Source organism: Mustela nigripes, chromosome 17, assembly GCF_022355385.1.
Source record: "Mustela nigripes isolate SB6536 chromosome 17, MUSNIG.SB6536, whole genome shotgun sequence".
Classification (NCBI taxonomy): Eukaryota; Metazoa; Chordata; class Mammalia; order Carnivora; family Mustelidae; genus Mustela; species Mustela nigripes.
In genome coordinates this window covers 46555130-46568589 of record NC_081573.1, presented here as the reverse complement: position 1 = coordinate 46568589, position 13460 = coordinate 46555130, and the positions used below count along the sequence as shown (strand labels likewise).

The 13460-nt window shown below is 53.3% G+C and overlaps 1 non-coding gene across 1 annotated transcript; it reads left to right on the top strand.

Annotated features, from left to right (window-relative positions):
• Positions 1 to 11894: 11894 nt before the first annotated feature.
• Positions 11895 to 11967, top strand: TRNAM-CAU (transfer RNA methionine (anticodon CAU)). Its single transcript has one exon. It is a non-coding gene; the product is annotated as a tRNA-Met (tRNA).
• The last annotated feature ends 1493 nt before the right edge of the window (positions 11968 to 13460 follow it).

Below are 13460 nucleotides of genomic sequence, written 5' to 3'. Positions count from 1 at the left end.
CTACCATCAGCTCAACCGTCTACACAGCAAGATCGTCTACACAACAGCTTTACGAGGTTAGGGCGATTTGCACCACAACCCTTGGTGTTAGCTTATCTGGCTTGAAGAAACTTCCTCTCTGAGGGGCCCATTTGCAACTAACTTCATCACAGATATCCCTGCCCTGGGGCTGCCACGCCCATCTGTCAATCACGAGTCTCCTACAGTTCAGGCTGGGATGACCCACAGCATCCACTTGGTCCACACGGAACAGCATCCAAGTGCATTCTTAAGAAACCCCGGGATAGGAGCCGCGTTTGCTCTGCCCCAAGCCATCTCGATGCATTCCAAGCAGCCACCCTTGCCAGGGTGCACACACCTTACTGGACCCTAGATGTCTCCGTGTAGGTTCCATCTATCCTGGTACAGCCATGGTGTCCCCAGGCGCTGGTTGGAATCTTAATCACCGTGCCCACAGGACCAACTGTGCAGATGACAGCCCAGGCCACCGAATACAAAGGGGACTCAAATGACCTCACTCAGTGCGACCGACACACACCTCGGCGAGCTGGACGCCACGCTGCTTCTGAACCCGCGTGTTACTGACAAGACCCCCCCAAATCCCACAGGGCAAACACTAGCCGCTTCGTTTAAGACAATCCGTCACCCAGAGGCGCTCCCGGCTGCAACCCCAACATTTCCAAAGCTTGCTTCTGATGCCCGCTCCTGGGCACCCTGGTCCCGAGACAGGGGGCCTTGGTGCTGGCAAACCCACGGCTGAAAGGACCTGCCCCAAAGCAAGCTCCACAGCATTTAGGGAAAAAACACGAGGGTACCTGTGCCAGGAACCCTAAACAGTGGGAACCTCCCATGCTTCCGATTCCTTTTCCACATCTGTTTCTTGCTGGGTCTTCCCTTCTCTGGCCTTTCCCCTGAATGTGGAACTACCCATTTGAGGTCTGTGGTTTAAAAAAAAAAAAAAATGTATTCACCACAACAGAAGATTACCTCAAGATCTTGTTCTCCACAGAATTAACTGTTCCATTTTCATCATAGCTCGGGTTTTAATAGTAAAGGACTAAGTGATTTATGTTGCATTTAACGCTCTAAAAACCCTTTAGGTTTGAGCGAAAAAGAAATGTAATAAAAACCAAGTTCCAATTGATCCAGCTGCCCAGCCAGGTTAAGTAAGGAACCAGTAATTTCTATCAGACGGGACTGGGGTTTGCAAAGCCCACGGTCCACCAATTTTGAAAAACCCTTTGCCAGGATTTTCACTGGACCCCATGGGGACTGTGCACAGGGCGACGCAGACAAATGGAGGCTCAGAAAAGTGACTTTGTTATAAATTTCAGGACAGTGAATAATGTCTACTTAGGGAGGGCTCGCTGCCTAGAAAACTGGACAAAGCAGGAGCTTTCCGGCAGAGGCAGTCTGTCCCCCTCTCCCCTCCTTGAGGACATTTAGCAACATCTGCAGACATTTTTGATTGTCACAACTGGCATCTCCTGGCAAAGAGCGACAGATGCTGCTAATCATCCTACAATGCACAGGACGGCACCCCACAGCAGAGAGTCATCCGGCCCCAAATGTCAATAGCACCAAGGCTGAGAAACAAGCTAGTCTCAAATAAAGACACTTGAGCCACCCCCCACCCCCACCCCAGGCATCCAATCTCCAGTCAGGGGCCGCCCCCTGAGCATCTTAGTAGATAGAACCTGTGCTGGGGAGGGAGGAGCAAGTGACTTACGCACAGACACAAGGCTTTGCGGTCTGGAGGAGTCCTTGAAGCCATTCAACCCCTGATGCCCTTCCACATCGCCCCGCCCCCGCAATATCAGGAACCCAAAGATACTGAGATCAGGAACCCTTCTTAGGGAGTATTCCATTTTTTTTTTTTTTAAATCCTTCTAAGTAAAAGAAATCCTGCTCAAAAGAACCTGTGGCCCGTATTACCTCATTTAGACCTCACAGCCCAGTAACCGGGTCACGACTGTTATGATCACCATGAGACAGAGGATGACACTGGGGCACAGAGAGCCTTAAGAAAACTTTTCCAAGGTGGCACAGCCAGCAAGTGGCAGAGCCGCAGACGAGGCCCCGGCACTCCAGCTCCAGGCTGGCTTTCCATGGGGTTCACGCTCCTGGGCCGCCCTCCACTCGAGGGCCAGCGTGGTGACAGCACCCTGCGCAGGGCCGCAGCTCCACAGGCGCTGGCCTGGGCACGGACACCCACCAATGTGGAGGCAGTGCCCTCCCCTGGAGGCCCCATCTGCAGGCAAAGGGCCCTGTGCCACCTCCCCTGAGTGGCAGGGCGGGGCAGGGGCCACCCTGGGCTCAGGCCAGGCAGCGAGCAGCAGTCTGGGTCAGCGCCTGGTCATCTCCGACCACACTCACCTGTGGACACCACCTGCCACCCCGGCGATCGACTGACGGAGCCAGCGAAGTCAGCTCCCAGGCACATGGCCTGTGCATCTGTGGGCACCAAAGCCGCCCAGCCAGGCTTCCTCCCTCTCTGAGCTCCTCACAGCCGCCCCCCGCCCCCCCCCCCCCGCAGCCAGTCAGCCTCTGGAAACGACGAATCACCATCACCGGAGCCCCCAGGAGTCCTCATTTTTCCTCCATTAAGCCTCTCCTTGGTCCTGGAGTCTGTGTCTGCTTTTGTTCCATGGCAAGGGATGGCTGGGGACGTGGGGCGGGCTGCCTGCGGTGCGGGGACCGAGGGGACTCTCCTCCTCCAGCCGAGATCGATGCCCGCGCTCCGACACCTGGGCATGGGACTCCTCCTCTGGGACTCTCCAGTCTCGCCACCGGCTTCCTGTGGAAAGCCACCCAGCGTGGCACCTTCGTGTCCCCGGAAGGCCTGTGACAAGCAGGAGACTGCGTTCCAGCCAACTGTCTTCCCAGGCACATTTTTCTAATAGTTTGCAAATAGTCGTATTCCAATGGGAAAATTTTTGTTTCAGAAAACAGCCGCCACCCCCGGGCGACAGCCCTTCCCCATCTGCCGTGTGCAACACAGCCTCCATCCGCCCCGCCTGGGGCTCCTCCCTACGAGGCCCCAGCTCTTTCCTTGCCTGGCTTGCTCTTCCCCGTAGTCGTGTCTGGGTGGCGTCTGGGAAGGGGACGGGAAATACCCGGTGTAGGGCCAGTCCCCACAGCAGGAGGACGTGGATTTTCTGGACTCCGGTCCCCTAAGGGCAATGTCTAAAGCCACAGAGCATGAAGGCTCCACAGAGCAGCACCACAGCCCGGGATGATCTGGGGGATGGTCTGCATCCTAGACCGGGCTGGAGGGTATGAAGAGGAGGGTCTTTTTCCCCACACTTGGCCCCACAAAGAGGAGCCAGCCAACCGCCCTAGGTTCCCAGCTGCTACAGTGTCACCTGTGGGCATCCTGCCACTGGGGTCAGCACTTCCCAGCAGGAGGGAGAGGACTGGCGTGGCCGAGGTAGGGCTCTAGGTGGGGCCAGAGCGCCCCCTGCTGCCTAACTGCTAAGGAACCCAAACCTCAGGTAGGCCTCACAGATTTCTTTGGGTCCCTGCCCAGGGAAGCTGAGGGTGGGGTTCAGTGCATACCCCCTCCCGGGGGGAGTTTCTCCTTTCGCTCTAGACAACCCCAGAGGAACCGCCAGCATCCCTGTTAACGGGAAGCTCATGCCCACCATCATTTCCTTTCTCTCCCTTGCTGCATCCCTGAATGTGTCTGGTCAGGATCACATACTGGTGGCTTTCGGCAGCCCAGCCACTGGGCTCTGGTACGTTAAGAACCAGAGATGGTGAGCCACTGTTCCAGCCCCCGTGGAGTTTCCAGAGTGAGCAGATAACCAAGGAAACAGGGAAGCAAGGATTTGCTGGAGTGAGTGCAGAGGGATGGGGGACCCAGTACCAAGCAAATGGATTGGGGGATGGGGTGCTCTAGCGGCAGATACGGGGGCTCTAGAGGAAAACGGAGGGAGGCAGAAGAACATGGAAAGGCATTTCTGGGGGCGGGAACAGACACAGCCAACGCCCCTCCTCAGTCATCCCTTGTCCCAACTGCTTCCTCTTCCTTCCTCCTGCTCTCCCTCCTAACTCACCATGGCTCACAGTGGCTGTCCACCTCAAGAATCTACCCACCTCTCCTGGCTGGCCGCTCTGGCCAGGTCCACGTCTGCCGGGATCCACGGGACTCTCCCAGGCCTCTTACCTCAGCCCTGCTGATGAACACTTGGGTTTCCTGAATCCTGCACAAACCTGTCCACAATCCGGACACTTGAGAATTCAATCCCTGGGAGATGTTTCTTACCCAGGGAACTCAGCAAAGTCTAAACCAGCCGAAGAAACAGAAAAATCCTCCCGGGGAAGCAAGAAAGGTATAAAGGAGTCATGCTGAGGGAAGTTTCTCTACAAGTTCAGAGGAAGGATCAAGTTCACTCTGGCCCCTTTTAAGGCCAGAGGAAGTGGGGAGGAAGGGGTGTGGTCCCTATGGGCAACGGTGGCGGGTTCTGCACGGGTGGGACAGGCAGAGTCAGGAGAGTCAGGAGAAAAGACTTGGAGCAGGAAGGCTCAGGAAGAGTCCGCCGGATGTGGGACATCTCAAGGAGCGATTTCCCAGATGGCAGCTAGAAGGTTGGATGCAGGAAAGAGACATAGTAAGTGTACTTCTAGAGACTATCAGGACAAAGGATGGCCAGTCTCTCTGCAGGAGCTATGATCAACCTGCACTCCAGCTAGGGAGGGTGGGGACAGCTTAAGGTCACCTGCACTTAGCAGAGCCTCAGCACTTAAACACATCCTGCAAATGACCATCTCCAGAGGCGGCCAACCTTTAACCCAAGGGCCACTTAATACTCAAGAGTCCAGATCAGAACAGAATATGGAAGTCACACTCTTGTATCTTCAGCCTGTTTCAGCATAGACTGGAGATGGTAACCAAAAAATCGCTCCTGAGGTTAGAGTAAGGACTGTCTATGCTATATGCCTTCCCTACCTGGCATGTAACCGCTGCTTGAAATCAGGACGACTCCATTCCACTTCTTAGGACTCACTCTTCCCAGGGCTTGGGAAGCCTCTGCAGCCCCTGGACTTGCTCCTTCTTCAGTCTCCTCCTGACCCCTAATTAAATGGTAGCATTTATAAGTCCTGCACACAACCTGAAGTCACTTTACATATGTGAGCCATTTAATCCTACCACAGTGCTTTCCAGACGTGTTGTGTTCCTTCCGGATTTTAAGGCGAGAAAACTCATGAAGGACAGAGCTCCCCCATGCACACAATAGGGGTCAGAAGGGGGGGTTACTGGATCAAACACCCCTCTCCTAAGCCCCGGTGCACATGGCCCCACCCAGGACCCTCGAGACACGCCTTCTCTCTCCATAACCCCTTCCCTGGCAGGTGCGGGGGGCCAGTCTGTTTTGAGTCTCCCTCTTTTCCTTTCAACAGACCCATATTTTCAAAGGCCAGGGAAATATATGCACACGGACGTCTGTCTTGCCCTGAAACCCAACCAGTTCCAAGTGCCTGACTCTTCCCTCCAGCCTCTGCCACCCCCCCCCCCCCCCCGCCCAAAGAGCACTGGGTCCACTCTCTCCAGAAGGCTAGTTCAGCGTGGCCATGCTGGTCTCCTGCCCCCAATGTAGGGTCCTCAGGGGCCCCTCACAGACCCAAGCAAGGTAAGGGAGACTCGCCTATCTCAAACCAGCGAGCCCTCCCGGCTCCACTATTTTGGTAGATAGCACTACCTTTCATCGAGTCATCTCAGACCTGAAGCTGTCCCCTTGAGTTATCCCTCTCCAGCAGCCTTCTCATTCTCCCAACGGTCCTCTCTGCTTGGAACCAACCCCCCCAACTGCCTCTCAGGCTGTTCCCTTTCCCCACATTCCAACTGACCAACCGCCATCTGCAGCCCAGCTCAAATCCAAGCCCCCCTGAGACTTGACCACACTCCGGCGTCTGTTAGCGTTATTTCCCAGGGTCCAGTACGTCTCAGCCAGTGAATCATAAATTCCTTGGGGACGGGAACTGATTCTTCTTCCATTTTTCATCCCCACAAAATGGGGTCAGCCTGGCACACAAAGCCATCGATATATTTTGAGTAAATGAATTCGGGGATTCAGTTAATGCAGAAAGTATCTGATCCATAGGGAGCCTTTGATTAAAAAAAAAAATTGGGGCACCTGGGTGAGTGACTCTGTGGGTTAAAGCCTCTGCCTTCGGCTCAGGTCATGATCCCAGGGTCCTGGGATCGAGCCTCGAATCTGGCTCTCTGCTCAGCAGGGAGCCTGCTTCCTCCTCTCTCTCTGCCTGCCTCTCTGCCTACTTGTGCTCTCTGTCAAATAGATAAAAAAAATCTTTTTTAAAAAATTAACATTTTTTAAAAAATATCAGATGTATTTCCTGACAGAGAAACATGAAATTGCCTGGCACACCCACGGCCCAGGTCTGTGCTCCAACTCAGGCAGCCATTATGCCTGCAGGTTTTATTGATTATTTATTGAGGTTGGAGACTCTCAAACATTTCTTGCGCCAATGAATAAAACAGATGTTACAGCCCACCTGGTCCAGGGGGCTTTGCACCCGAATACCAGAAGAGCTTGTTAAAAATAGAACCCCCATAGCCCCCTTTCTAAGAGCCACTAACAAGAATCTCTAGAGGGAGACCAGAGGGCGCTCACTTTTATCCGTTTGTTTTTTTAATTTTTAAAACTTTTCTCTAAGTAATTTTCCGACTGAATAATCAAGCTCCCACACACGCTTCACCCAGCTTCTCCAGATGTTAACACTTAGGTAACGGCGAACGCCAGGAGCAAAAGCAGAGAATGAAGTGGAGATGCTAACCAATTCCCAAACAGCGCTCACATTTCGTCAGTTGCTCAGTAATGTCCTTTCCACTTTCCAGGAGCCAAGCCAGGGCAGCACCCGGCACTCAGCTGTTGGAACCGACGGATCTCGGGCGAGTGAATGCGCTTACTCACCATGTCCCATGTTTGCGGACCATGGTCTTCGGGCGTGTGTGCAAACTGCCTGTTCAAGTCTTTTTCTATTTTTCCTTTGGAGATTTCATCGTCTGCCCCTCAGAGATTTCATCCTCTGCCCCTCAGTTCTCCAGAGTTCTCTATGTATTAGGGAGCGTAAGCTCTCCATCTTTGTCGAGAAGCCCTTAGTTTTGGGTGTTGCAAATATTTTCTCCCTATTTTTTAGTTGTCTTTGGACTTAATGGTGTTTGAAATCCTTTCCTTACATGGAGCTTAAGTAGAATGTACCTGTGCTTTTTCTTTTCACACTAGTACTTATATGGTTTCATTTTTTTTTTTACTTCTACATTCATGAACCATCTGAGTGCACTCTTACATGCGATGTGACCTATGAATTTAATTCTCTTTTGAAATACCTGCCCCATTTCCCAGCACCATTTATTAAAAAGGCGATCATCGCCTCTGAGATTCGAGATGCCACCTTTATCCCCACACTCAATTTCCTTTTGTACGTAGGTTTATTTCTGCACTTTCTGTTCTATCCCACTGGTCTACTCATGTGCCACGGCCACGCTGTTCTAATTACAGAGGATTTACTTTTTGCTTTAATGTCTGGTGAACAAGCACTAATGGACCCTCCCCCTTTTCAACATTGCAATGTTTCCCTGGATATTCTAGCAAGTTTATTTTTCATACGAATCTTACTATCAACAAACCCCATCCCTCAAAACAACTCCAAGAAGTAAGAAGTCACCAGAAACTTCCTAGAAGGTACCCCCAATGGCCAGAGAGTTCCTCTGGCCCACCATCAGCACAGGTGACATCTGGCGACATCAACAAGAAGCCAATCTGTGGGGTCTTATTCTTCCTGCCTTCCACATGGACCAGAAGCCCCCAAAACAGTTCCTAGGAGTCACATGGGGTGTCAAGTGAATGGCAGGCCTCCTCCTGGCTCGCCCAGCTGGGGTCCCACCAATAGATATAAGAAATCCTTCTCCTTGGGGCGCCTGGGTGGCTCAGTGGGTTAAAGCCTCTACCTTTGGCTCAGGTCATGATCCCAGGGTCCTGGGATCAAGCCCCGCATGGGGCTTTCTGCTCAGCAGGGAGCCTGCTTCCTCCTCTCTCTCTGCCTGCCTCTCTGCCTACTTATGATCTCTGTCAAATAAATAAATAAAAATCTTAAAAAAAAGAAAGAAAGAAAGAAAGAAATCCTTCTCCTTGAAAGAGTGGATGTCACAGGCCACCTGTCATCTCTGTGATTCCCATGAACATCCCAAAACAAAGACGCCCCGTCCACCAGGGAGCTCCAGCACATCCCCACCCAGGAGGAGCCCCTGAGCCCCCCCCCCCCCCAAGGATTCCACACACAGTTAGTTCCCTGAGACCTACTGAGAAGATGCAATATGCACCTTCCCCAAGTTAAGAATTTCCTTTTGTCCAAGAAAGGGCACGCAGACAACAATCTGAGGTTTGGGGTTTTTCAAAAACTGACCACTACAAAGACCACTGCCTGAACACGTCCCTCCTACCCAATGACCTTCTCAGTTTAGCTCCTCTCAGCTCTACAAGTAACTCAGAAATTGATGATGAATTTAACGCTTTAAATAAGTACTTTTCTTGTGGGTGAATAACAAGCATTCCTGTTATTTTGATGGGCAGCCAGGTTTGGAAACCAGGGGACTAGAACCAAGGGGACTCGGGTGGTGCAGCTCTGGGCGGGGGGGGGGGAGCTGCTCCTGTTCCCTAGCAGAAGCCCTTGAGAATGCTGGACCCTCCACACCAGGCAGTGAGCAGCGGAGCTCAGCAAAGCCAGAAAGGTCCTCCGACTCACAGTGCTCGAACAATCAGTGATAACAGTCACCACGGCTGCCTGTCCATGCTAGGTTGGAGGCTGCAGCCTGGCGAGGCCGGTGCAGGTGTAGTCACCACTTTATGGGAATAGAGAGGTCAAGGTCACCCATCACGGCCGACCTGGAGACGAACAGAGGCCCCTCACTCCAGCAGCCGTGCACGGCTGTCTCCAAGACCTGGTCTTGTAAGGGCATTATGAGAAGTAGACGGCAAAGGACTTAGGTCCCCCACCCCGGAGGCATGGCCAGGCTCAGGGAATTTATGGGATGCTGGTAACCTAGAATAAGATGGAAGGGACTGGCCCTGTTCCTTCATAGAGGAGAAACAAATCCAGAAAGTGAAGAGAGTTTCTGTGGATCCTGCAGCTGGTCAAAGCCAAAACAGAGACCAGAGAGGCCAGGTCTCATAGGCAAGGCTCCTGGCATTCAATGCAAACCATTTGGATGTTAGAGGCGATGCAAGGCTGCCCCCTGGCGGAAGGACTGGAAAACTGCAGTCATCCCTTCCTGGGACCCTGAAAGGCTTCACTTTGCATGCTGGTGGATTTCAAGACCCTGACCCTCCCTGCCAGGGCAGAAGGTTCTAGTTGATTTGCTAGTGCCCTCCTGCCGAATCCCCAGGACCCTGTCAACGAAGTCCTATCAGGGACCCAACATACACAAAGTAGTTTTTCCTCCCTGCATCCCCGAAATCACGGACTGCAGGACAGCTAGAGAGAATGGCTCTTCATTCATGGCCGAGGTCCTGGGATGGACGCCGAGGAGACCGGATGTGAGAAGATAAACCTGTCTGTCTCCTCGGAGGTGATAAGGTGCTGGGCAGCACCCAGAGGGCTGGAGGGGAACAGAAGGGAGGACCAAATACGCACCAGCGAATCAAGGGAGGGGCTCGTGGGAGGCATCACAGTTGAGCTAAGTGTGAAGAGGGAATGATTTTAGTCATGAAGAAGCCAGTAAGAAAGCCCCAGGGAAAGAAAGAAGGCCGAGACTCCCCTCACATTCCCTGGGGCCTGCTTTTCCCCTCAGCTCCTCACTCTTGCCCACCCAAGTCCTGGCGGGTGGGGGGTCTCCCAATACTGACTCTTCACAATAAGCCCCCACCCTCCACCCCTCCCACTGCACCTGCCTCTCCTCTCAGGCCCTCCCCTCTCAGGCCTATCAATAAGCTAAAACTAGTTCTTATATACCTGCTGCCGAGGATCCAGAAGATTCCATACCCACCTCTGCCCCAAAGAAAGAGCAATCATCTTAGGGGAATAGCAAAGGTTTCGAAGAAGTGATGGAGAGAGAAAAGCATCTCTGCTGGTCTCAGGCTGCTGTGCAGGAGGAGCCCAGGAAACAGATTAGGAGGAGCAGGCAGACGGGAGGAAGGCAGGAAGGCCCTGGATGGACAGTACGTCTCACCTGGCTGGGAGGCCAAGGGTCTGTCTTACCACTGCACGGCCCTAATGGCTATTTCCCCTAAAGGACAGTGAGAAACAGCTCAAGCCTGGGCATGGGGACACCTTGCAAAGCCTGTTTAGAGAGACTCCTAGAACAAAGTGTGTCCTCCCCTCTGCAACTTCTCAAGGTGGGAGAGGTAGAGGGAACTCTGGCTTCACGGCTCTGATACCCCCCCGCCCCCCGAAAAGCCCTTCCCCTGTCAGATTCAGCCTCCTATTCTTGGGGCAGAGTTTGTGCCACCCCAGGATGAAAAGGAGGGGAAGCCACAAAGTCAAGGTTGGGTAGCAGCTGCGAGAAAACCAAACCCAAGCCGTGGACTGTCCATGCAGTACTCGTTGCTCAGTGCACCGGCTCTTGAGTCTGGGCAGGAGATGGCAGCAGAGAGTGGCTTGGGGTGGGGCCCAGAGCCCTGCCACCCATCCTTCTGAATGTGGCGCACTTAGAGGTGGGTCAGCTCCTATCCCTGGATCACCCAGTCAAGACAGGAAACAGAACTGACACAGAGGGAACAACTGAGAACAATCTGGAAGCACAGGATGGGAAATCAGGGAAATAAGAGGGAATCCGTGTGAACCGTGTTACAAGAGTGACTTGAAATCTGTTTGCCATGGAGCACCAAAACCCTTCAAGGCGCAAGGAGGGGGAAGGGGCCAGTCCTACCAGATATGAAAATATATTGCTACTCGGGTGAAAGCATGAATCCCACAAGAGCTGGGGAGCAAATAAGCTGACAAGTCCAACGTAGTCATCTTACCTGTAATAATCGCTGGGTACAGGGACAGGCAATGAATGATTCCTTGGGAGCCTTCTGTCTGGGCATCTGCAGCAGAAATTTCCCTTCAGGAATAAGGAAGAGGGGAAAGAAAAAAAAAAAAAAAAGGAATAAGGAAGGAAAGCCTTTCTAGGGATGGTTGTATGTTCTGCCACTCACCCATCTTGTTACAATGAAACTTAAAACCCTGCTGGGGCCATGGTGCCAGCCTTCTGACCTTCCAGATGAGATACCCTTATATGTAACAAGGGAGCAAATCATTGAAAAGAAAATACAAAAATACCGGCAAGTGCAAAGTTACCAGAGCTTCTTCCCTGTGCTTCCCTCTCGAATTCACATCCCAAGAGTCCTCTGAAATCTTTTCTCCCTTGCCCTACCTCTCTCCCACCCCGAACCCAGGACCAAGCCTGGAGTCTTCATGCCCGGCTCTCCAGTCATCCGCTCCGCCCCCCACGCCTGCAACCGGGGCCCTACCCCCCCCCCTACTCGGGGGCGCCCCCTGCCGCCCACCCGTAGCCTCTGTCCCAGAAGATCAGCCCCGCCAAGCCCTAGGTGCTCCCTCCCGCCCCCGCCCTCTGGACTGACACCTGGACTCGAAGGCCCCCTCTCACCTGTCCGCACCCGAGCCAGGCGCGCGCCCTCCGAGTGCCCGAGCGCAGCCTGGGCACCTGCCTGGAGCGCCGCGGCTCGGCGCGCGTTCTCTCCGCGGAAACCGCTCCTCTCCCAGGAGCGACCCTCCTCCCCCGCGTGTCGGTACAAGCCAGCCGCGTGGGGTCCGCCGCGGGGCAGGGACCCCCGGGTCTGCAGGGAGAGACCGACCTGTGAAGGTGGCTCAGGCGGCGGTAGGGGCCGTAGACACGTCCCTTTAGCGATAAAAAGAAATGCGCCGCCGTGGCCCTCTTAGCGCAGTGGGCAGCGCGTCAGTCTCATAATCTGAAGGTCCTGAGTTCGAGCCTCAGAGAGGGCAGGAGGGTTTTGCCGCGCTCCAACGCACCGGGTGCAGAAAAACTTGCCGCGACGGTGCATTGAAGCCCCCCGGACACCGAGACGCCGCGGACGGAGGAGCGGAGACCCCAGCTGCCCGGGACCTCACTCAGCGGGAACGCAAGCCAAGGGCCACGGCCCCCTCCCAAGAATAAAAAGCCGTAAGTGAGAAAACTCGCCGTGCTGTCGCGACAGCGGGGAGAGGGACAGAGCGAGGCCGAGTGGTGCGCCTGCTTTTGCAGCACTTGCGAAACCGCGTCTCCTGGACCCCTCGCTTTGCCCCAACTTGACTCGGAGCAGAACCAGGTCTCTATGTTCGGTTCCGGCTGTCTCCGGAGACTGTGTCCTCGCTCCATCCCAGACCCCGCTTTCAAGAGCCAGCCCAGGTGTGGTGGGGGAGGACCTGGGCGCTCAGGGCGGGGGCGCCCCCGACGTGGCCCAGGACAGCAAGGTGGGGCGCGACCCTGGCGGCCCTGGCGAGGCCACGGCTCTACCCACAGCTCCAGCTGATCCCTGCAAGTTTTGATTATTCGGTTTACAATAGCTTCCAATTACTTTGTGATTTAGTCTTTTATTAATTATTTAGAAGGGTATTTCTTATTTTCCAAAATAGGGACATTTCTAGTTTTTATTATTCATTTCTATCTTAATTGGTCGCACTGTGGTCGTAGCGATGTGGTTTGAAGTGGGGTTCCCGAGCAAAGAGTCAAGAAAGAATCCTTGAGAGGTTTTTGGTGCAAAAAGGGCGGCTTTGTTACAGACCCAGGGCAGGACCTTGGGCGGGAGCAGAGCTGGGATTGTTGAGGGGCAAGTGACGATCCGCTTTGGAGCTGGGGGAGGTCAAGACAAAGGAAGTTTCCAAAAGGATTTTCGTCTGTTAAAGATTTAGAGGATCCTGGAGGCCTAGGTAGGGATCGTCTAGCCAAGGTGGTTTTTCCCTTTAGCAAAGCATTAACAGTAAAACCGTCGGGAATTTCGGGAGGAATGTCATACTAGGCCTGCCTCAAGTATTTGTCAATGGGCTGCAAGTTAGAGGAAAATTTATCTCATTTATTTTGCCTTTGTTCTTCACATCAATAAAATATATGTATTATATAGTTTTTATATATGTGTATTTTTTACTTATTTTTAATTTTTTTTAAAAGACTTTATTTATTTGACAGAGACAGAGACCACAAGTAGACAGAGGAAGGAAAGCAGGCCCCCTGCCAAGCAGAGAGTCGGATGTGGGGCTTGATCCCAGGACCCTGAGATCATGACCTGAGCCAAAGGCAGAGGCTTTAACCCACTGAGCCACCCAGGCACCCCCCATTTTTAATTTTTAAACTAAGCTCTACACCAGTGAGGGGCTTGAACTCAAGGCCCTGAGATCAAGAATCCCATAACTCTACCAACTGAGCCAGCCAGGCACCCTAGTCATAGAATATACTCTATAAGAATTAAATCCACTGAGGGGCGCCTGGGTGGCTCAGTTGG